The sequence below is a fragment of the Myotis myotis genome, unplaced genomic scaffold (genome assembly GCF_014108235.1).
Source record: "Myotis myotis isolate mMyoMyo1 unplaced genomic scaffold, mMyoMyo1.p scaffold_m19_p_6, whole genome shotgun sequence".
Lineage (NCBI taxonomy): Eukaryota > Metazoa > Chordata > Mammalia > Chiroptera > Vespertilionidae > Myotis > Myotis myotis.
The window spans coordinates 30,344,297-30,366,762 of NW_023416368.1; positions in this window are offsets into that span (position 1 = coordinate 30,344,297).

Here is a 22,466-nt window from a genome sequence, read left to right on the forward strand (position 1 = left end):
ACTCTTTGTAGCCTCAGGCGTGGCTGACTACCCAGAAAACTGGAGTGCCTCCCAGGAAGGAGGTTAATGAATGCAGAGTGTGATAACTGCCTGATGTCATCTGTTAACTTAGATTGCATCGGTTCTTACTGGTGGTTTTACTATTAACCCCCTATAAAAAGAAGGATAAGGAGTCTTCCTGGCAGGCCACCACTGGAAGCAGCTGCTTTGTTCCGCATATGTTAAGTTTCTCTTATTAAAACTCTTATGCATTTGAATAAGGTATATGTCAGTTCTTGAATTTGACTTTTGGGGCTTTCCCTAACAGCCGTGAAGGATTCTCACAGTGTTTATCAGGAGACTCTGGCCTGGTAACTAACTATATTTATTCAGGAATCAGTATCTATTTAGGGAGCATCTACTATACCAGGCACTGGAAACACAGGCAGTTATCAAGAGCCTCTCACCAAGCCCACATTCTAGTAGGTGACATGAAGACTTGGTACATGTTCTGAATACATTTCAATGTGCACATAACACAGGTATGTGCTACGTGGTAGGGGGCTTATGATACTGCTTCGATTCCTCCATAATCTACCCCTGTCCCCACTCCCACCCCTGGCACCCTCAGCCCCAGGCAGGTGAACGATTCCAACCCTGGGGGCCAGCTCATCCTCATTTATCAAGAAGTTTAATTTTGCCAACAGCCAGAGGCAATGGAAGCAGCTCTGGAAATCTGGCTGCTTGTACTCTGGCCTGGGATAGGCAGCCCAGAAATAATTGCCTCTTTGAGTGTTTTATTGGAATGTGCACGTGTTTCCAGCTTTTTTTTGGGGGGGGGGGGGCGGGTATTCCCTCCCAGGGCTGCTGCTTCTTTTTTTTAAGTCATTTTTTAATTGTTCAATTATAGTTTACATACAATATTATATTAGCTTCAGGTATACTCTAGTGATTAGACATTATATATATAACATACTAAGTGATCATCACGATAAATCTGTCACCCATCTGACACCATACATAGTTATTAGAATTTTTTTTTTTTTTGCTTAAAGTATTACAAAGGGTATTACATATGTGTCCTTATTTTCCCCCTGCCCTTAGCCTCCCCTACCCCCCAGTGTCTTATGTCCATTGGTTATGCTTATATGCATGCATACAAGTCCTTTGGTTGATCTCTTACCCCCCTCCCTCCTGCCCCTCAACCCTCCCCGGCCTTCCCGGTTATTAGAATATTATTAACTATATTCCCTCTGCTGTCCTTTATATCCTCAGGGCCACTTCTAATGTGAGGAATGAATTAGGTCTGAGAGGCCAGTGGAGGCCATTTCAAGGAGAGGATGGAGAATGGGTCAGCCTCAGGGACATTTATCTTGTCCCTCCTCCTTCCCCCAAAGCCACGTTATTCAAGCAGAAGTTTGAAGAGCACCTGCAATCTGTCTGTCACATGCACCGAAGCCTCACTAACTTGTGGTCATATACTTTCCCCCAAAGTCTGCCTCAAAACCCCCCGACTGCGCAGGAGCCCCTTGCTATACTGGCTAAAGGTGGTGGCCCTGAGACTTGAGCTAGCCAGCGTTTCTCAACCTGTGGGTCGCGACCCCTTTGGGGGTCGAACGACCCTTTCACAGGGGTCGCCTAAGACCATCGGAAAACACATATATAATTACATATTGTTTTTGTGATTAATCACTATGCTTTAATTATGTTCAATTTGTAACAATGAAAATACATCCTGCATATCAGATATTTACATTACGATTCATAACAGTAGCAAAATTAGTTATGAAGAAGCAACGAAAATAATTTTATGGTTGGGGGTCACCACAACATGAGGAACTGTATTAAAGGGTCGCGGCATTAGGAAGGTTGAGAACCACTGAGCTAGGCTCTAAAGCAGGGGTGGGCAAACTTTTTCACTCGAGGGCCACAATGGGCTCTTAAACTGGACTGGAGGGCAGGAACAAAAGCATGGATGGAGTGTTTGCGTGAACTAATATAAATTCAAAGTAAACATCATTACATAAAAGGGTACGGTCTTTTTTTTCAATAGTTTTATTCATTTCAAACAGGCCGGATCCGGCCCGCGGGCCGTAGTTTGCCCACGGCTGCTCTAAAGGCTGCTTTGCTCTAGGAGTCTTCCCCTTGCTGCTGTCCGTGCAAGATGTCTCCTTCTACCTGCTCTGAGTAGGGAAACAGAAAGTTAATGATGATGAGTCCAAATTTTCCCAGGTATGGAGACAGCCAGATGGATCCTAATGCCATCTGGGCTCAGATCATTAGACCTGTGACTGCACCAGGATGGCCGCCTCCTTTGCAGCTGTGGAAAGTGTGAGCAGAGTGACAGGAAGAGAGAAAGAATGAAGTGGAAATTACTGTAACAAAGGAAGAGGTTTCACTTATCTGCCCCAAATCTGGTGGGGTCTTCTGCAGGCCCTTGAGATTATCTCCCGGATACCAGCCCTGGCAGTGACTCTCAGATTCCCTGGGGATCCCGATGTATACCCCTGACTCACTGGGTCCTTGGCTAAGTCAACAGGTATGGGGAGAGGGGCTCCAATGCCATGCAATTATTTTAACTCCATGCCTCAGTGAAATCCTCTGGGATCACAGGCCTGTTGACTATATTCTCCCTAAAATAATCACCTTTCATGTAGGTTATGATATGGTCTTGAGAAGGAAATGGTTGTCAGGGTAGGTGCAGGTAACCATGGCCCGGTTTAGTGTTCCCTGGTGTGAGACCTGAAGACCTCCAGGCCTGAGGAACTTCTGCTGGTGCTGCTTGTAGCTCCAGTCCTCCAGTAGACCCATAGAAGTGCTGTGCTATTCTGTTCCTTTCCTGTCTTGGCTCTTGGAAAACTCCTATTCATTCTTCAAAATGCTGATCAAATATCACCTCTTCTCTGAAGCCTTCCTTGATCTCTTTTCAGACAGAGATCACTCTCCTTCAAGTCAGTACTTCACTCTGCAAACAGCCTGATCTTGAGCAAATTATTATGAAACCTCTATAAAATGGGGGTAATATAGCCCTTGCAGAGTTAGGGAGGAATTAGAGATGATGTATCTTTTTTAAAAAGATATTTTATTGATCTGAGAGAGAGGAAGGAAGGGGGAGAGAGAAAGAGAGAAACATTATTGATGTGAGAGAGAAACAATTGATTGGATGCCTCCTGCATACATCCCAAACCTGCAACCTGGGTATGTGCCCTGACCAGGAATTGAACTGCCACCTTCTGGTGTACGGGAAGATGCTCCAACCAACTGAGCCACACCAGCCAGGACAGAGAAAATGTATTTTATGTATCTTTAAAACCTATTATTGTGCCTGTCATATAGTAAGGGCCAGAAAATGACAGGTCTTAAGTGATGCTGGCAGTGGTAATAATTTTTCAGTGGTCTGTTTACATATCTGTCACCTCTAAGAGATTATGAACTCCTTAAGGACAAGGGCTACAGTTGAATCACTGCTGTATCCATAGCACCCTGACTGTCTGAATAAGCACCCAATAAAGGGTAATAAATGTCAGCAATATCATTAGGACACTTCAAATAATATTAACTGGCCTTTAGTGCATGTTTACTGTGTGCCCGGCACTGTTCCAAGCAATTTACCAGGATTATCTCACTTAATCTTCACAACAATCCTATAAGGAGATATCTCCATTTTATAGATGAGTAAACTGAAGGTTAGACAATTTGTCTGAAGTCACACCATTAGGAGTGAGGAATGAAGGCAGTTTCAGAACCAGGTCAGTCTGACTCCAGAGTTTTCCAATAACTATGCATTTGACTGCTGAGCATGCTCTATGCAATCTTCAGTCCACCTGTCTTTCTCTTCCACCTGACAACAAAAACTGGATTTGGTTTACTTATATAGTCCCAGACCCCAGCATAGATCCTGGCACACAACTACCCCCACCCCCCAACCCCACAATGCTTTTTGGATAAGTAAATGAGAAAAGGAGAGGGAGAAAGGAGAAAGCCAACTGCGCCTAAAAGGGTGTTCCCTTGGGAACAGATAGAAGCTCAGAAAAATGTGAGCTGAGGGCTCAGGCAGCCCCTCCCCATCCCCAGGACCCCTACCATAACTTATAGGGAACAGAGAGATGTTTGTGTACATGAGTGAGCCAGCATTTGAGAGAAGAGGAGATAAAAGTAGGCCACAGCATCTCTGTGCCTCAGAAAACTAGACTGCAGGGGACCAAGGAGTCACCCCCAATTTCTCTGAACTCAACATTCAGGGCCTGACCTCACTCAGCAGGGTCATGGCCTGAGAAAAGACGACCTTGCTGGAGGTAAATCTCTCTTGTGAGTGGGTAGAAGGTCTCTGCGGCTTGTCATCCTGTCAGCACCCTGAGGTGGGGGCAGGGCCCATCTGACCTCAGGGCCAGGGTTGTGGGATCTTTGTCCAGCTGTGTCCTAGCTTGCCCTGCTTCTTCAAGTCCAGTTGGAGCTAGGGAGGGAGAAGGAAATTTAATTTACATTTCTCCCCTCAATTCAGAGTCTGGGCAGCTATTCTGACTGCTTCCCTGAAATATTCTTTAATTTTGAGTTTCTTTTCTCATTATGACTCGAAAATTAAAATGTCTCTGCCTTGGGCAAGTTAAGACTGAGTGAGGGCCGGCTGCTGTAACACATTTCTTACTTAAGTCAATTTGGAAACACCAACACCGACTGCTTTCTCTCAGGGCAGGTGACCCATAGAAGGGGACAGAGCAGACTTTAGCCTCCCTCCTCCCCAGAGCATCGGCATTAATCCTCCCATTATTCCTGCAGCCCTCACTGACCTGTTCTAATCACAAACTTAATAACACTCTGTGCTTGTAAAGCTCTTTGTGTATTATTTCCAGCTTATCCTCACAATAACAGCGCTGCTAGGAAGAAAAGCAGATATTCTTGTCCTTGTTTTTATTAATGAGGGGACTGAGGGCTCACAGCATTTTACAGATGCTAGACAAAGCCCCTGATATCGTGTGGGGGAGGGGAGGGAGTGTGGAACTTGTGAGCTCTCCCCTTCAGACCTCCCTGCTTTAGAGAAGACAGCTGGAGAAGAGCTGCCTCTTTTCATTGCCCCAGAACACTGACTGGAAGACCCACTCAGGAGTGGTATGATCTAGGGCAGGTTCTGTCCCCCTCTGAGCTTCAACTTCCTTATATTGAAAAGAGGAGCACCTGGCCAGGTGGCTCAGTTGGCTGGTGTGTCATCCCATACACCAAAAGGTTGTGGGTTCGATTCCCAGTCAGGGCACATACCTAGGTTGCAGGTTCAATTCTTGGTTGGGGCATGTATGGGAAGTAACCAATAAATCTCTCTCTCTCTCTCTCTCTCTCTCAAAGAGAGAGAGAGAGAGAGAGAGAGAGAGAGAGAGAGAGAGAGAGAGAGAGAGAGAGAGGAAGAAAAGAAAAAGAAAAGTGGGGCTGCTCAGTAGGTACTTGATATGTGGGGGAAATCATTTTGTAAAATGACTGTCTAACCACTATGCGGTACACCTGAAACTAAAAATAACATTGAATGTAGATTCTAATTGAAAATTAAGATTTTTTAAAAAGGAGGGTTGCCCTAAGTTTTGCCTAGAGCCACCTTGCAGCACATGTGCCCCGACCCCAGCGGAAAGGAGGACGATGTTCTCTGCTGCTCTGCTCCATCTCCGTGATTATGGCTCTCTCCTCGGTGGCATAGTGACTGTGCCTTCCTGCATGACAATACCCAGTTGTCTTTGCCCTGGTCTTTTTTTTCACACTGCAGATCTCTCCCTGATTTGCTCACAATTCTGAGAGGAATATTTGGTCCACATCGGTTCTCCCAGTAGAACTCCAGAACATCCCCTCTGAGAGGGGCCTGGAGAAGACAGTCTGGTGGAAGGTGGCCCCAAGATTGCCTCAAACCTTAGCAACACATTGCTTTCTTTTTTTTGTTTTTGTTTTGTTGTTAATAAACCTCACCCGAGGATATTTTTCCATTGATTTTTAGAGAGAGTGGGAGGGGGAGATACAGAAAGAAAGAGAAATATTGATGTGACAGTGACACATCAATTGGTTGCCTCCCACATGTGCCCCAACCAGGGCCAGGGATCAAGCCTGCAACTGAGTTATGTGCCCTTGACCAGAATCGACCCTGGGATGCTTCAGTCTGTGGGCCGATGCTCTATCCACTGAGCCAAACCAGCTAAGGCAACACATTGTTTTCTCTGAGTGTATCAGGAGGTGCCTGGGGCCTTCCAAGATCTGGAATAGGTTCATTCCACTGGGGAACATAGAGTCTAGTAATGCAGGCTGAGCTGCGTCTCAAGCAGCATTAAAAGTTGTGACTGCCCTGTCCCAAACAGCAGCATCAGCCTGCTGGGGCACAGGGTCTGATGGGAAAGGGATTTTCTTGTTCCACCTTTGCCCCTATCCTCAGCTCCCTTGAGGATCTGGTAGTTTTCCACGTTCTTCTATCCCCTTTTGTGGGACTCCACAGAACCAGGAGTCCAAGGCACCATGTGACCCTAAACCTCTCCAATAACCTCATGTTTTTGTTTGTGGTGTGAAATGACAGCCACTCCCCCACCCACCCCACCCCGACCCTCTCTGGGAGTGGGAGTGGAGGGCCAGATTGCTTCAACCCCAAGGGCTACAAAGGGAACTCCAAACCTAGTAAGAGCCTGCAGGAGGGGCAGTCTTGGCAACCAGGGGCTTCCTGAGGCTGGTGCAGGAGGGAGAGGTAAGGGAGGGAGCAAGGAATGAGTACTTCCTGGAAATACAGTGGGGCCTTGACTTAGGAGTTTAATTCGTTCCGTGACGGAGCTCGTAACTCAAATTACTCGTACGTCAAATCAAAAAGTGAACGAGTGAGACACGTGATGCTGGGCTGATGTTGTGGTGTTCACTGTGACGTTCGCTGCGCCAACTAGCGGTGGGGTATCTGAAGCTGGCTTGTAACCCGAATTTTAGTCCGCAACTCAAAGCAAAAAATCGGCCGAGAGACGGCTCATATCTCGAAAAACTCGTTAGTCGGGACACTTGTAAGTCAAGGTCCCACTGCAAAGGCTTTGAATTGCAACTCAAATTGAAAAGGAGGCTGCAATGTTGAAGCAGGGACTATCAGACAGATCTGGGACTAAATTTCAGCTCCACCTCAAACTATGACATCTTTTTTTTTTTTTTAAATATATATATATTTATTGATTTTTTACAGAGAGGAAGGGAGAGAGATAGAGAGTTAGAAACATCGATCAGCTGCCTCCTGCACACCCACCACTGGGGATGTGCCCTCAACCAAGGTACATGCCCTTGACCGGAATCAAACCTGGGACCCTTCAGTCCGCAGACCTACGCTCTACCCACTGAGTCAAACCACTTAGGACATTTTTTTTGGTATATTTTTAATATATTTTTATTGATCTCAGAGAGGAAGGGAGAAGGAGAGAAACATCCATGATGAGAGAGAATCATGGACCAGCTGCCTCCTGCATAGCCTCTACTGGGGATGGAGCCTGCAATCCGGGCATGTGCTCTGACCGGGAATCAAACCCGGGACCCTTCAGTCCGCAGGCCGACGCCCTATCCACTGAGCCACACCGGCCAGGGCTCAAACTATGACATCTTAAGCAACCTCTGGAAACCTCAGTTTCCTCCTTCACTTTCCACAGTGGTGATTATCCCATGCTGTTGTTACAGGATTGAATGAAATAATGTACATAAGACATTTACCAAAGTCTCTGGAATATATTAGGTGCTCAGTACATGATAGCTATTATTATTATCATCATCATCACTAGAGGCCCAGTGCACCAATTTGTGCACTGGTGGGGTCCCTTGGCCTGGCCTGCGCCCTCTCGCAATCCAGGACCCCTTGAGGGATGTCAGACTGCTGGTTTCAGCCCAATCCCCACAGGCCAGGCCGAGGGACCCCACCAGTGCACAAATCCATGCAATGGGCCTCTAGTATGCATATAAGATCCTTGGCTAATCTCCTCCCACCCTCCCCTCTCCCTCTTTCCTTCGGAGATTCATCAGTCTGTTCCATGTTTCCATGCCTATGCATTGAGCATCTGCCCCCTGGTGGTTAGTGCGCACCATAGCTACCGGCTGAATGGTCGGACAGTCACTTAGGCTTTTATAGATAGATAGATAGATAGATAGATAGATAGATCGATCGATCATTGGTATCAGTATTGTTTTTGAGAAATAGAGATTGGAGATTGACCTTCCTGTTTGTAGAGACACTCAGCCACAAAACATGGGGAGAAGAAATCCTAACACAGGGGTCTTCCTCCACCCGACACTCTGTGGTCTGGTGGAACCCCAACCTTACTTCTCTGATTGAGTCAGACACAAACCCAAAGGCTGTTTCCTGTGGCAGCTCAATTTACACCAGGAACAAACAACATCTTGGGAAATTAGAGTCACAGACTAAGCAGTCAAGTCTCTTTCATTTCAGATAAAGGGGCCCCTGTTCTGATTCCCGTCAGTGACAAGGGATGATGCTCAGGCTGCCACTGAGCATGAGGGTCAGGCCAGAGGGAACAATGGTTGGGCAGGTGCCAAGGGCTTGGAAAAAAACTGAAGTCCCAAGAGAGAAACCAGAGCTGCCCCAGTGGATGCTGCCTTTCCTTCCCATGCCTCTCACTCTTGCTCCTCCCCTCTGTCCGGTTTCTACCTCCCCCACCCCCATCTTTAATGAGGGTGGGACTATGATGAGACCTCAAAGGGTAGACATTGGGGCTCCTCTGGCAGGGAAGTAATTTAGAGTGTTGGGTATCCTCCTATATCACCAAGTCTTGGAATCCAAATATAATTAGAGAACTGTATTGCTACTTAGGTAGCAATCCTAAGATCCTGAGAAATGAGAAACCACAGATGTCAGCTTCACCTCATCCCACCTCCCCTCCCAATCCCAGTTCCCTCTTTCTTCTTTTTTCTGGCTCTCCTTTCAGTTTTCTTTCTCTCTTTCTTCTTTCTTTCCTTCTTTCTTTCTTTCTTTCTTTCTTTCTTTCTTTCTTTCTTTCTTTCTTTCTTAAGCTTATTTTTCTTTTCTTCTCTTCAAAAATATTTTTATTGATTTCAGAGAGGAAGGGAGAGGGAAAGAAAGATAGAAACATTATTGATGAGAGAGAATCATTGATCGGCTGCCTCCGGCACACCCCCTACTGGGGATTGAGCCGCAACCCGGGCATGTGCGCTTGATCGGAATCAAACCCGGGACCTTTCAGTCTGCAGGCCGACTATCCGCTGAGCCAAACCGGTTAGGGTTTGGTTTTCTTTTCTTTTCCGTTTTCCTTCCTCTGCCTCTTCCACTTTCTCCTCTCCTTATTCACAAGCTGGCTCTGCAAGTTTTTACCTTCTGTTCCAAGACCCCCCCTATACATACAAGAATGTCTCTTTTTATTTCTCTTGTTCCCTCTCTTCTCTCTGATTGCCTCGCCCAGAGGCAGGGATTCCTGCCTTATCTGACAGAAGTTTAAAAGAGAGCTAAGTCCCAGGGTGTAGGCTCAGGCTCCTCAGGGGTACAGAGGAGGCAGGGACTGGGATACATGGAAGAGAAAAGCATGAACTGGCTCATGAGAGCATAAAAGATGGCATAGACGAATGTAATGCAGTATTGATTGGGCTCCAGGTGACTCACCACCTCAGAGGAGCAATCTGGGAGAGTGATGTCATTGCTGGAACTGTGGTGACACTGGCAGCTGCACCCCATCCCTGCCCTGAGAGCTTTCCTTGACTTATTAGCTTCTTTTTGCCTCTCCATTACAGAGCAGGTCTGGGGAAGCAGATTTCACCTTTGATGTCATTTAGAACCACAATGTGGTTTTCTTAGACTGAGACCTTCCTTCCCACATCCTCACCTCCACTTCCTCTGCCTGACTTAGTAGATGTACTAATGTGCACATGGTCATTCACTGTCTCACAAATGTGTGCACACTTTTTATATGTATGTACAGTTTATGTGCATATGCTTGCACACACACACACATACACACACACACTCTCACTCATACACATTCCCACCCATCATCTGTTTCTGTCAGTAAGGGGGAAAATCTGGGCTTCCAAACAATGTTAAAGGACTCTGGGGGGCTGATTCTCCTGGGGGTAATTTGAGGAAGAACTCCATGTGTTCTTGTCTGCTGGCATCTTGATGCCGCGTGCCTCTTGATTTCAGGGACCATACACTTGAGCCACAGGAAGCCCAGCATTTGGATAGGCATGTGTGTCCTTGAATACTGTATGCGCATTCCCAACTTCATAATCATGAGGAAAATGGGAAGGGATGAGGTTGGCAGGGGATAGGGATAAGTGGAGGAGAATTTGAGTAGGGCTAGAAACTTTAGAAACTGACTCTAAGACAAATGTCATCATCATACCCTTCTCCCACCCACCCCCAACTTGACTGTATTTTACCCTCTACATCTGGGAAGAGAGTTCAATCTCATGTGCTAATTAAGTACCAAGAATCCAGCTTACACTGAGACTAAGGAAGGTTTCCAAATATGAGTGTGAATATTAAGGTCATGCAAATCACATGCAAATGAATTGAAAAAGAACAGTCAGTCTGGAGTGAAGGCAGTGCCACAGTCCTCATAATGGGGTGCTTCTGGAATCTGGGTGGAGGAAGTGCCCACTCTAGAGCTCTGGAGGTCCTGGTCTATACCACAGTAAAAATGGTTTGTTTTGGTCATAAAAACTGACAGGTATTTGTCAAATGCCCACCTGAAGTGGTGGCGGTGGCAGAGGTGGATTTTCCATGAAGCTAATGAAACTTAAGCTTTAGGGCTTCTCATTTGCACAGGCCCTGTTCAAAGCCTGCTCTTAATTTTATGTTTATAATTTTATACTATTTTTCTTAAAGAGGGATTCCCCAAATTGTAATAAACCTGGGTTAACTTCTGCAATGAAGAGATTAAACTCTCTGGTCTTAATTATCAGCCTCATTTGAAACCATCTCTCTCTGTCAAAGAGGCCCATCTGCCAGAATGGCCTAGTATGCCCCTTCCTTTGGGCAGAAGAGGACCCTATGGCCTTCAAGGTTGCTGTTAGCTCCAGAATGCCACCATTTTCTTCTGTGAGGCTGGTGAAGGAGGAAGATGAAGGCAATGCTTGGTTGTTAAAGGGAAGGTGAACCTCTTGCCCAAACCTTGAAAACCTCAAGAAGCAAGTACCTGATAAATAATAATACCTAACATTTGGAGAGTCTTAGAGAGTTTGAGGTAGGGAAGAGATATGTTATGGAGATTTGCTATAAACAAGGAAACAGACTCTGAGAGGTGAAATTACAATAATAAATAGCTCACGATCCAGGGAAGATTACAAATATTATTACATATTATACTTCTTTAATCTGCACAACAACCCTACAAGCTAGGTGCTATTATCATCCTTATTTGAGAAATGGGGAAACTACACAGAGAAGTTAAATAACTTGCCCTAGCCAGACTAAAGAGTAAGAGACTAAGATTCAAACCCAGGCAGTCTGGCTGCAGAGTATTTGTTCTTTTCTTTTTTTATTTTTATTAAAATATATTTTTATTTATTTCAGAGAGGAAGAGAGAGAGATAGAAACATCAATGAGAGAGAATCACTGATCAACTGCCTCCTGCATGCCCCACACCGGGGATTGAGCTAACAACCCAGGCATGTATGTGCCCTAACCAGGAATCGAATCATGACCTTCGGATTCATTGACTGACACTCAACCACTGAGCACACTGGCCGGGCACATAGTTCTTGTTCTTAATCAGTTCACTACTCAAATAACTGGTGCATGGTCCTGGCCAGAATTCAAATCCAGATCTGTTTGATCCCAGAGAGCCCTTTCTCATCATCATTAAGTACAACCACCTCCCTAATGAACCAGAAAGTTGTGGCTGGGGCCCTGGAGAAAGGAACAAGGTATTTGTAGGAAGTCCAAGTGATTGGTCTAAGGACCAAGGTCTAGCCAGGGAAGGAAGGAGTACCAGTGTTCCTCCTGGGCTCAGGTTGGGCAGAGAGCCAGCAATCACCAACCTGCAAAGAGCCTGGGGAGAATTCTTCCCTCCTGAGCCCTCAAGAACCCAAAGTCTTTGACCATTTCTGCCCACACTTACAATTCCCTGACCAAAGAGATCAAGATTATAGTCAGAGGTGTGTTTAGGGAGGTCACCATTGGCAACAAAGAATATTGGATTAGGGGTAAGGGTGAGTTAGGAGACAGTTACGAAAATTCATGAGTAAAATAATGAGATCCCAAACAAACCAAGGTAGTGGCTGTGGTGTGAAAAGAGATGCTGCAGGAGCAAACGAATGAAGGGTGGACAGAGGTCTTCTTCAAATGACAGAGCCCATATTCAAGCCCCAGTAGAAAAAGGGGGATAGAGAATATGGGAGGTGAGGGGGGTAATAAACAATGAGGCTTTTAGGATGAGCAGATCCTGGAAGCTGACAGAAGTGTTACTATCCCATCTTCCTGCTCTGTGGGTCCCCTGTCAGGCTGGTCCCCCCCGCCCCACCCCCAGCTGTGTGTGTGTGTGTGTGTGTGTGTGTGTAGAAGTGTCAGTCCTGGGCTCTGGGGCCACATCACAGTGGTGAGCTATGGGGAGCATCAGGGAAGTGTGATTTAGAGTCTCATTCCCACTGCCCTTCAGTGTGCTACAAGGACAGTTCAATGTAATATATAATTACCACTGCCCAACAAGGCTGAAGTGTACACAGAGCAGAGCTCCCCACCTTCCTTCCGCTCCCTCCTGCCTGCCGGCAGACTATAAATCAGTTTTCAATCCTGAGTGCTACCTGTAAATGTTCAAGCTCAGGATCCTTGCCTCATATTCCTGCATCCCTGGGGGGTGGTTCAGGCCCTGAGCAGGCCCCTCCTTCCCCTAGTCCTGATTCTGACATCCTTCTTATTCCCTGATTGATGGTGGGAGGGGCAGCTGGGAGCTGCAATGGCTCTAAGGCAGTGGTTCTCAACCTTGGCTGCACATTAGAATCACCTGGGAATCTTTTAAAAATCCTGATTTCTGGGCCTCGTCTCGAGAACCACTGCTCCAAGGTCTCTTGAGCTCTGTCTTAGGGAGTGGAGGTGGGTGGCTCTGTGTCTTCCTGACTCAGCCAGGTCTGAGCTGGACACTACCCAGTGTGTAGCACTATGGACATGCTCCACATCAACTGGGCAAGACATTGAAACTTACCCCCTCCCCCTAGAATGGCAAACTCCTCCCAGTCCTGCAGGATGTGCCAGAAGGCGGCAGGTGGGCACCTTCCCTGGAGAATCTTCAAAAGACAGCATCCTCACCATGGGCTGATATGGGGATGAGAAGGCACCAGCCATGGCTTTGTCCTGAGCTGGGATGGCAAATCCCATGATGTACCTTGGTGATAAGAGAACAAATCAAGAGAGGACTTCATCTTTAGTTCCTAGCAGGTACCTTGAGGACTTTGATTCTCCCTAAAAAAAAAAAAAAGTTGGCTGCTTTCCTTCCCTCTTTAGGAACCTGCCCTCTTTGCTAGGATGACTGCAATAGCCTCCTTACTGACCTACCTGCATCCACTAGTACCCTTCTTACACATCCTCCTGCTGAATGAAGGTCAGTTCATGGCTCTGATCCCCTGATTAAATCTCTCTGTGAACTTCCCTCCATCCTTAGGATAACACCAAATTCCTTGCCATGGCTCGCAAGACCTGACCCTGCCCATCTTAACCAGGTCAACCTCATCAAGTACCACTCCTCCTCTCATTACCTCACTCCAGCCACACCAGTCTCTGCTTTCCAACACTCCCGCCATAGGGCCTTTGCATTGGCAGTTCCTGCAACCTAAAATGCTCTTCCCCTGGCTCCTATTTTTCCTGGTCTGTTGCTATGTTACTATCCTTCTCTGATTACTCTATCTGATGTAGGTTCCCCTTTCTATCTCAGCACCTGTTTGTTCACTTTATAGTACTCATTATATCATTAGTAATCCTGTATTCATTTCCTCATTTTTTTGTGGTTTTCCCAATTAGACTAGAATCTGTCTTATTCACCACTGTATTCCAAGTGCTTAGCATAAAACCTGGCACATAGTAGGTATTAATTATTCTTTGAAATAACTGAATGCATGGGAGTGGCTGCCAGAGGAAGTCTTAGAAGTTGAAAATGACTCTACCTACCCCTCCATTGTACCCCAACTTGTAAGCAGTAAATAGATTCGTCCTTCCCTAGGTCAGGCAGTCACCCTGGGTAAACTAGGATCATTCCCTGGGTCCTTGGTCCTCCTTCCTCTCCTTTGGGAAAACTCTGGATGTTCCTGGAGCTGCCCCTCTATGGATCATGAGTCAGTGGCTAGTGTTGATCACCTCCACTCCCCATCAAGGTCCCTGGGTTGCTGAAAAGCATGGCCCAACCAGACTCATACCTGTGCCCACCGGTAGGGGCAGAGAGGAGAGGAGCCTGGAAGGAAGGAATGGGGGTTGTCAGGGCCTTAAAAGGGGGACAGTGAAAGGAGTCTGAGGCACCTTTTGAACAAGCAGCTTTTATTGAGGGAGCTGCTCTAATCCCTAAATGTCTTTATGACTGTGAGGCTCTTCCTGCTGGGGAGGGGGTGGGAAATGTGAACTCGCTGTCAGGAACTGTTCTGCAGTGCCCTTGTCCCTGTGCTTTTAGATTCCAGACATGCTCCTTTTGGCTAATGGAACTCACAGATCTCTAACCTCTGCTTCCACATTCCATTCCCCTCCCCTGAGTCTGGGGAGCTGGCCTCTGTGTTTGCAGGAGGCTGAGGCTGCTGGATGCTGCACTGCAGGTCTAGATGTTGAGTGACTCTCAGGGACTGTAAGCAACTGAGTGGCTACAGTGAATCAGCTCTGTGGGCTCTCTAGTATAACTACACCTGGGCATGTAAAAAATCCCCATGTCCGTGTGCAAAAGTATGTGTGCTGTATGCATCAGGGGGTTTGTGTCCATTAATACACCCCTGGGACCAAGTATCACTGTTTGTGTCTGTGCACCTATGTGTGTGTGTCTGCCCCTCACCCCCATGTCTCCATCCATTTGTACTCCTCCTCAGGTTGTGCGGGGCTGCCTCAGCTGGGGGGTCAATGCTTTTTCAAGAACTAGTGACTTTTATCAGAATGGGAATGAACTGATGATATATGGAGGCCCTTGGGCTCTGGAGAGAAACCAGAGAACAACTGGGGACAGAGTGGAGGCTGGCAATGCTTGGGGCTAAAGGACCTTGTCTCTCAGAGAACCCATTCCAGCTCTGTTCAAATTTTAGAGGGTAAGGGATGGGGACAAAGGAGGCCCAGGAGATGTTTGAAACACATTATCAATATTCCCAGCCTGGCCTGCCTGCCTCTTCCGGAACCCTCCATTATTCCCTGCTTTGCTGACTATCTTGCCCTCTCGATGCACTCACCCGGACTATGGAGCTATGAGGAATAAGCCTGGCTATTCCACTCTCCCAGCCTCTGCCACTCTGGCCCTCATCCAAAACCAAGTCCTGCCCAGAGATGGATAGAGGGAACCACTCCTCTGTATTGGATAACATAGAAGTCTGACAGGGACAGGGACACACAAGCAGGCCTTGGAGCACAAACTCTGGAAAGTTGCCCCTTGGACATGGAGCCTGTCAAGGATTTAGGGCCAGATGAGTTGTCACTGGGAAAAGAAGGGGACAGTCCAGAAGCTTGGCGAACATCACAGTAGAGGGACCTGGATTGCAAACAGAAATTCCTCTCCTGGGTCAGAGTAGCATAAGTGCTACCCAGCTCCTAGAGGTTTTAGAGGGACTTCCTACAGACCTGGCTTACAGCTCACAGGGCTCACCTACTGGAAAGCTCCTCCACTCACTGCCACAGAGAAGGAGCCATTTCTCCCCAAGCTGAAAAGCTCCCCTCCCCCTCATACAGCCTGACACATAGTAAGTGTTCAGTAAATATTAGTTCTTGTGCATATTAGCATAATCTCCTGTTGGAAAGTCTCTGAGGGTGGTCCCTGCAGAGAGGGCTGAGCCTCTAGGATCCTAGCAGTTAGGAGGGACATGAACAGTGCAAAGCAAGCATGGTGCCAAGATGCTCAGCTGAAACACCAAGGAGACAGGACCCTGGCCTCCACTGTGGCCTCTCCTTGACCTGCCCCAGCTTCTGAGGGACCTCCTCTCTCTGGGCCCTACAGGGGGGAGTCCTTCTTTCCCAGGTAGGCCCAGTGACCTTAAGCTAAAGTCTGCAAATACTCGTATATTCTTGGTGAATCTTGGAAATGAAATTGTACTCAATATTTGTATAGGGCTTTCCTGCCATCTAGCCCTTTACAGACATTAGCTAATTAAATGGAGGGGGAGGAGAAGAAAGAGGGCCTGATCTTTGAAGCCAAGGACTCCAGCCCTCCTGACCTAGGCAGCTCCAGTCTCTTCCTTCCTTCTTTCCTTGCAAGGTTGGACTTACTTTAAAGAGAAAGCAATTCCTGGGGAGTTGGCCACTGAGTCAGAAAACAAAGGGAAGAGGGACTTTGACAATATGTTGAAAAGGTAAGTGTCTTCCTGAATTTATTCTGTCCCACTGCCAGTCATATCCAGTAACTGGCTCTGTCTGAAAGTGCAATTATGTATCTGCCATGAATGGGTCAGCCACCTTCTCTCCCTTGGAAGAGGACATGAGATCAGACAGGCTGTAACTAGAACCAGAACAGGTTGTCAAAGATCCTTCCCAGAGGGAGGAAGGCACAGAGCTGTTCAGCCTGGTCTAGAGACAGGGCCAATCTCTCAGCCTAGCTGGGAGTCACAAACCTGGATGGCAGCTTCTAGCCTAGAGAGATTGAGTAAACCTCTGGCCCCCATGCTCTCCCTGAACACGAGGGTTAGAGGGAAGCCATCCCAGCATTGGTAGAATTTCTTGCACTGTCCATCCCCCACTGTCAGCAGACGCCGTCTGTGCCAGCAATCAGTGAGTGAGTGGAGCTGCCCTTGTAATGGGCAGCAAGTCAATTCCCACCTGGGGAGGAGAGAAGGAGCAGGAGGGAGGGAGAGAGGTGGAAGGGAGGGGGATAGATAGATAGATAGATAGATAGATAGATAGATAGATTGACTAATTCAGGGGTAGGACTGAGGGGAAAGACCAAGAGAGAAACAGAGACCAGTCATAAAGACTGACCTAAGGAAGAAATAAGCCATATTTTAGACTGAGACTGTGGGAGAATGAAAAGGATGAAGACTAGGAAAGAAGGAAGAAGAAACAGCTCCATAGGTAACAATGGTGTCAAGATTAAGGATTTCTTGGAATCAGAAACACCAATCAGAAAGGATATATGCACCCTTATGTTCATAGCAGCACAATTTACAATAGCTAAGATTTGGAAACAACCTAAGTGCCCATCAGCAGATGAGTGGATTAAAAAACTGGTACATCTATATAATGGAATACTATGCTACTGTAAAAAAAAGAAAGGAGCCAAAGCCGGTTTGGCTCAGTGGATAGAGCGTCGGCTTGCGGACTGAAGGGTCCCAGGTTCGATTCCGGTCAGGGGCATGTACCTGGGTTGCGGGCACATCCCCAGTGGGAGATGTGCAGGAGGCAGGTGATCGATGTTTCTAGCTCTCTATCTCTCTCCCTTCCTCCCTGTAAAAAATCAATAAAATATATTTTAAAAAAAAAGAAAAAGAAAAAGAAAGGAAAGAAGAAAAAAAAAAAGGAACGCTTACCATTTGCATGGATGGACCTGGAGAGCATTAGAGCATTATGCTAAGCAAACTAAGCCAGTTGGAGAAAGATAAATATCATATGATCTCACTCATTTGTGGAATAAAATGAACAATATAAACTGATGAACAAAAATAGAGCCAGAGAAAAGAATATCTTAGAATAGAAGTAATCTTGTTATTTGCAGATATTTAATATCTCCTACTTTTGTGATATTATACTATGTTAGTATAGTTTTGGTAATCTTATATAATAAAAAGCTAATATGTAAATTGTCCCCTTGGGAGTTTGACTGGGAGACCAGGAGTTCAATCACTTGCTGTGATGTGCGCTGACCACCAGGGGGCGGCACAGAACATGATGGGCAACCAGCAGTGGTGGAGGGAAGGAGGAGGCAGGGAGGCAGGGAACCTGATTGGCCCTGATCGCTGGCCAGGCCTAGGGCCCCTATCCGTGCACAATTTCATGCACTGGGCCTCTAGTATTATATTTAAGATTTTTTTTGAACTATTAATGTTTATTGCATGTATTATTATATTTTAAATCGTTTTTCTTGAAATATTAATGTTTATTGCAAAAATAAAAAGATTGAGGATTTCTTCACACAGCCAGGACAACCCCATGTAGGAATCTCCCTAGAAACCTGAGAGAGTTGCCATAGGCCCCTGGAAGGAGATCCACATCTCTCCCTCCCTTTCCTAAGGACAGCATTTGCAGGGGCCCACCTCAGATGTGTGGGCTTCTTCAAAGGTCAGGCAGTGCACATGCTCCATCTTGGTCTCATCACAGAGACTTGGCACCTCCTCCCATCCCCAGCTTATCTCCCCCTCCCCCACCAACCTGCCCCGGCCCACTGGGATCTCATCAGTCTGCCTGGTGCTGATTGGGGAGTCAGCAATCTGGAGGCCCCACCAAGTCTAACAGAGGAGGACCTGACCTCCCCTCATTGAAATTAGTTGTCTCATAAGAAATACTCATTGAACATCATAAAACCAATTAAAATTTCAGAGTCAGGGCACAGGAGCAAGCAGGAGTCCAGGGAGCTCTAGCAACAGTGAGCCAACTCCAAGGGCACAGCAGTACCTAACAGCTCCCTCCCCACCGGCCCAGACTCCAAAGCTGCAAAGCTTCTACAGATGCAACAGAGAGTATGAGGCCAGACCCAAGGAAGGCAGGCTGGCTGGCTGGCTGGCTGGCTGGCTGGCGCGGGCTGGCTGGCTGGCGGGGGCAGTGAGTACTGGAATGGTTTCTTCTCTTTTGTGACTGGCTGCCTAACAGAACATGGTTCCTCCCTCCATAGTCCTCTCTGGTTCGAGAAAGCCTCAAAAGTTCCCCATTAAGTTACCAAGGCAACCATAGCCCAGTAAGATTCACAGTGAGGTTGGAAAGAGAGCAGGCTGCCAGGGTGAGGGTACACATCTCAGAATGAGCAAGGAAGCAGAAGCTTCAAGCCAAAGCTAACATCCCCTGCCTCCCTGTCCAGCCTGTTCCAGGGTCTGTTTTCCTGCAGTTTGTGGGTTTGCACTACCAGGTGGGTGAGAAGATAGCATCAAAGCTTCTCTCACTGTCAGGTGGGAATAGGGGGGATGCTCTTCCACAGCTTCCCTGCATGGCAGATGTTTCAGTTCCTGGCTGAGTCTATGGGCCCCCTGCTTTTAAAGGCCAATAGAATTTAAAAATAAATAAATAAATGCCAGTAGAACTCTCTCCCATAACCACCTGCTCCCTTCATGATGGCCCCTTGGGAGGCAGTGTTGCTAAGGAATTATGAGGAGCACAGGCTGTTTTAGAATCAGACAGAAGTGGGTTTGGCTCTTGCTTTGTCACTTTCTAAGACTGTGTGACCTTGGGCAAGTCACCTCTCTCAGTCTGTTTTCTTAGCTAAAAATGGGGATAATATGGTAAATTCCCAGGACTTAATATCATACATATAATGTGCTTCTTCTGCAGGGCCTGCCACTGGATTAGCTTTACAAAATTAGGCCTGGCCAGTGTGGTTCCACGGTTAGAGCATCAGCCCAGGTATCAATTGGCATGTGCAGGAGGCAACCAATCCATGTGTCTCTCTCGTTCCTCTCTCTCTCTCTCTCTCTCTCTCTCTCTCTCTCTCTCTCTCTCTCTCTCTCTCTCTCTCTCTCCCTCTCTCTCTCTGTCTCTCCCCTCCAATCCATCCCTCCCTCCCTTGCACTCTCTCTAAAAATAAAAATAATTAAAAAATCAATGGAAAAAATATCTTCAGGTAAAGATTAACAAACAATAAAAATGAACACAAATAAATAAAAATTGAAGCGGTTAAAATGTTTTCATTATTACTATTTTAATTGTTATTGTCATTAAATCCTCAAATTACTCATTTGCAAAATAGGGCTCATTATTTAATGGGTTGTTTAAAGATTATAAAAGATAAAGCATGTGAAATGCTTAGACCAATACCTTAAGCATAGAAAGTGTTCAATGAATAGGAGCTGCTATTATTATGATTTCTACATCCCCCTTTTCACCTCAAGGCTTTCAGATTATATACCAGGGAGCCATCACTGAGCTGACCCAAACTCCTAATTCCCTAAGCAGTAGGGGCTGTGAAAATGAGGCTTCTGGAATTGTAATGGGTGAGTGGGTGGGGATCGGTCATTCCTAATGGCCATGCTAGTGAACTTCCAACTCATGTCTAGACCAAGAATGAGCCTTTGACATTTGCACTCCCTCATTTCCATCTCAGGGTCCTGAGGTTTCCTGAGCAGGCTGTTGTCTTCCTAATGTCCAGCACACTGGGGAAAGGAGTAAATGGTCATTTAGAATGGAAAAAAGTTTTGCTCCTACACAGAGGGTCAGATGCCAGGCTGGGATAGGAGACACAAGAAAACGGATGACAGAACCATGCAGGTGGGGCTACAATGCATCAAAAAGGTTCCTGTCTTTTATTGGTCCAGCTGAGGCCTCATTTGGATTAGGAGACCTCAGATATGACTAAGCAACTACAGACTGCTCCCAAACCCTCACCATCTTCCTCCTTGAAAACACCAACACTCCTCCCCCCCAGTAACACTTCCAGACCCATGAATAGGCTGATTTGGGATGCAGTCTTCCTCATTCTTAGCCCTTTCCACACATCTGCGCCTCACTTATCTAATGGCACACGAATTGCATAGATGGGTGTCCCAGGGGTCTCCAGAGTGTGCCACAAGCTAAAGGGTTGGCTAAAACTATAGTTAGGCCCTGGCTGGTTTGGCTCAGTGGATAGAGCATCTGCCTGCGGACTGAAGGGTCCCAGGTTCCAGTCAAGGGCACATGCCTGAGTTGCAGGCTCGGTCCCCAGTGGGGGGTGTGCAGGAGGCAGCCGGTCGGTGTCTCTCATCATTGATATTTCTATCTCTCTTTCCCTCACCCTTCCTTTCTGAAATCAATAAAAATATATTTAAAAAAATAAAAATAAAACTATAGTTGGAAGAACTTAGATGAAACCTCAGGGAAAATGTTCTGGTTAAAAGAGGTGGGAGACACATGGAAAAGGCTACAGGCAAGCTATAGAATCTGTTTCTTTGCAGATTTTTAATCAGAAAAGGCCCAATCCCTAACCTCTACTGCCCTAGAGAGCTTGTAAGGTAATGCCTGGGGTAGGGTAGGGTGGGAGTGGGCTAGGGCTGTCAGGACCCGTAAGACATTGAGGAAAGCGAGGCAGTTCTCATGCTATACATGCCCAGGGCCTTCAACACTGGCGTTATCCACCCCTCCTTAGTCTGGAATACCATCTGCCTTTACGCTCCCAGCAACCCTGAAGCCCTGTGGGGCGCACTGGTGCTCTGACAGAGCCAGACTCTAGGGAAAACCAGTGACTTCGGTTCTGATGCCAGAAACCAGATCTGAGGATGACTCGGATATGTCCTCTCCCAGAATAAATTCACAGACTTGGGCCTGTGCCCTCAGCTCTGCTGGCAACAAAGCCTTTGTCTCCAGCCCGGAGAGCCCATCCTCCACACCAGGCACCATGCCCTGTTCTTTGAATAGAGAGGACTTGGAGGTGCTAGAGCTAAAGGCCAGATTTTTGAGGGGGGGCTGTGTAACCTGATACTGGCATCTTACCCTCCTTATATCCATAAATCAGTGTCTAAACAGGCCCTGTTATTGGAAAGGAGGAATTCCTAAGTGTCCGTGGCTTTATGGAGACTAGAAGAATGCAGGAGTGGAGTCTTGGGAAGCAGCTGCTGCCCAGAAAGCTTTGGCTGTGTCAGCTAAGGTCAGGAATGTGCCACACTCTACTGACCTATTCAGCACTCCCTGCCTCACCCCATTCCCATCTGAATCCCAAATGGGTCCAGGAACAGTCACAGAGCACTCTGCTAGATCTGGGAGAAAAGAGAAAAAGACTTTTGTTTTCCTTTCCCGCGATGAAGAACCTAGTGGGCAAGGTATGGGCAATAGCTACACAGATTAATCTGGAAGTCATTCTGAAAAAGATTCAGTTCTCCAAAGAGAGCCAAACCAGAGTCAGCTGCTGGGGACAGGCAAGGGGCCAGGAGTTGCATCGTGTCCAAACTGGGACCCACCTGGCGTTGGCAATGGCCCCAGGATGGAGACTTGCCCTACTAGCTGATCTCCCAGAGGCAAAAGTCAGGTTCCTTCCTGCCTGAGAAATCTCAGGGACAAGTCAGAAAAGTCAGTTTTCTCTCACATCTCTGACTCTGCCTGCTAGAAAAAATATTGTTTCCAGCTCTCAAAAGGTCTGCCCTGCTCACCCTCAGACTGATAAGTAGACAGACAAAATTTCCAGTGTTTTGAGTCCAGGCTGAACAAACCTGTTGCCCAGAATTCTCTCCTGGGATGACCCAGGAGCGCCCCCTGCTGCCTTGTTTGGCTGAAG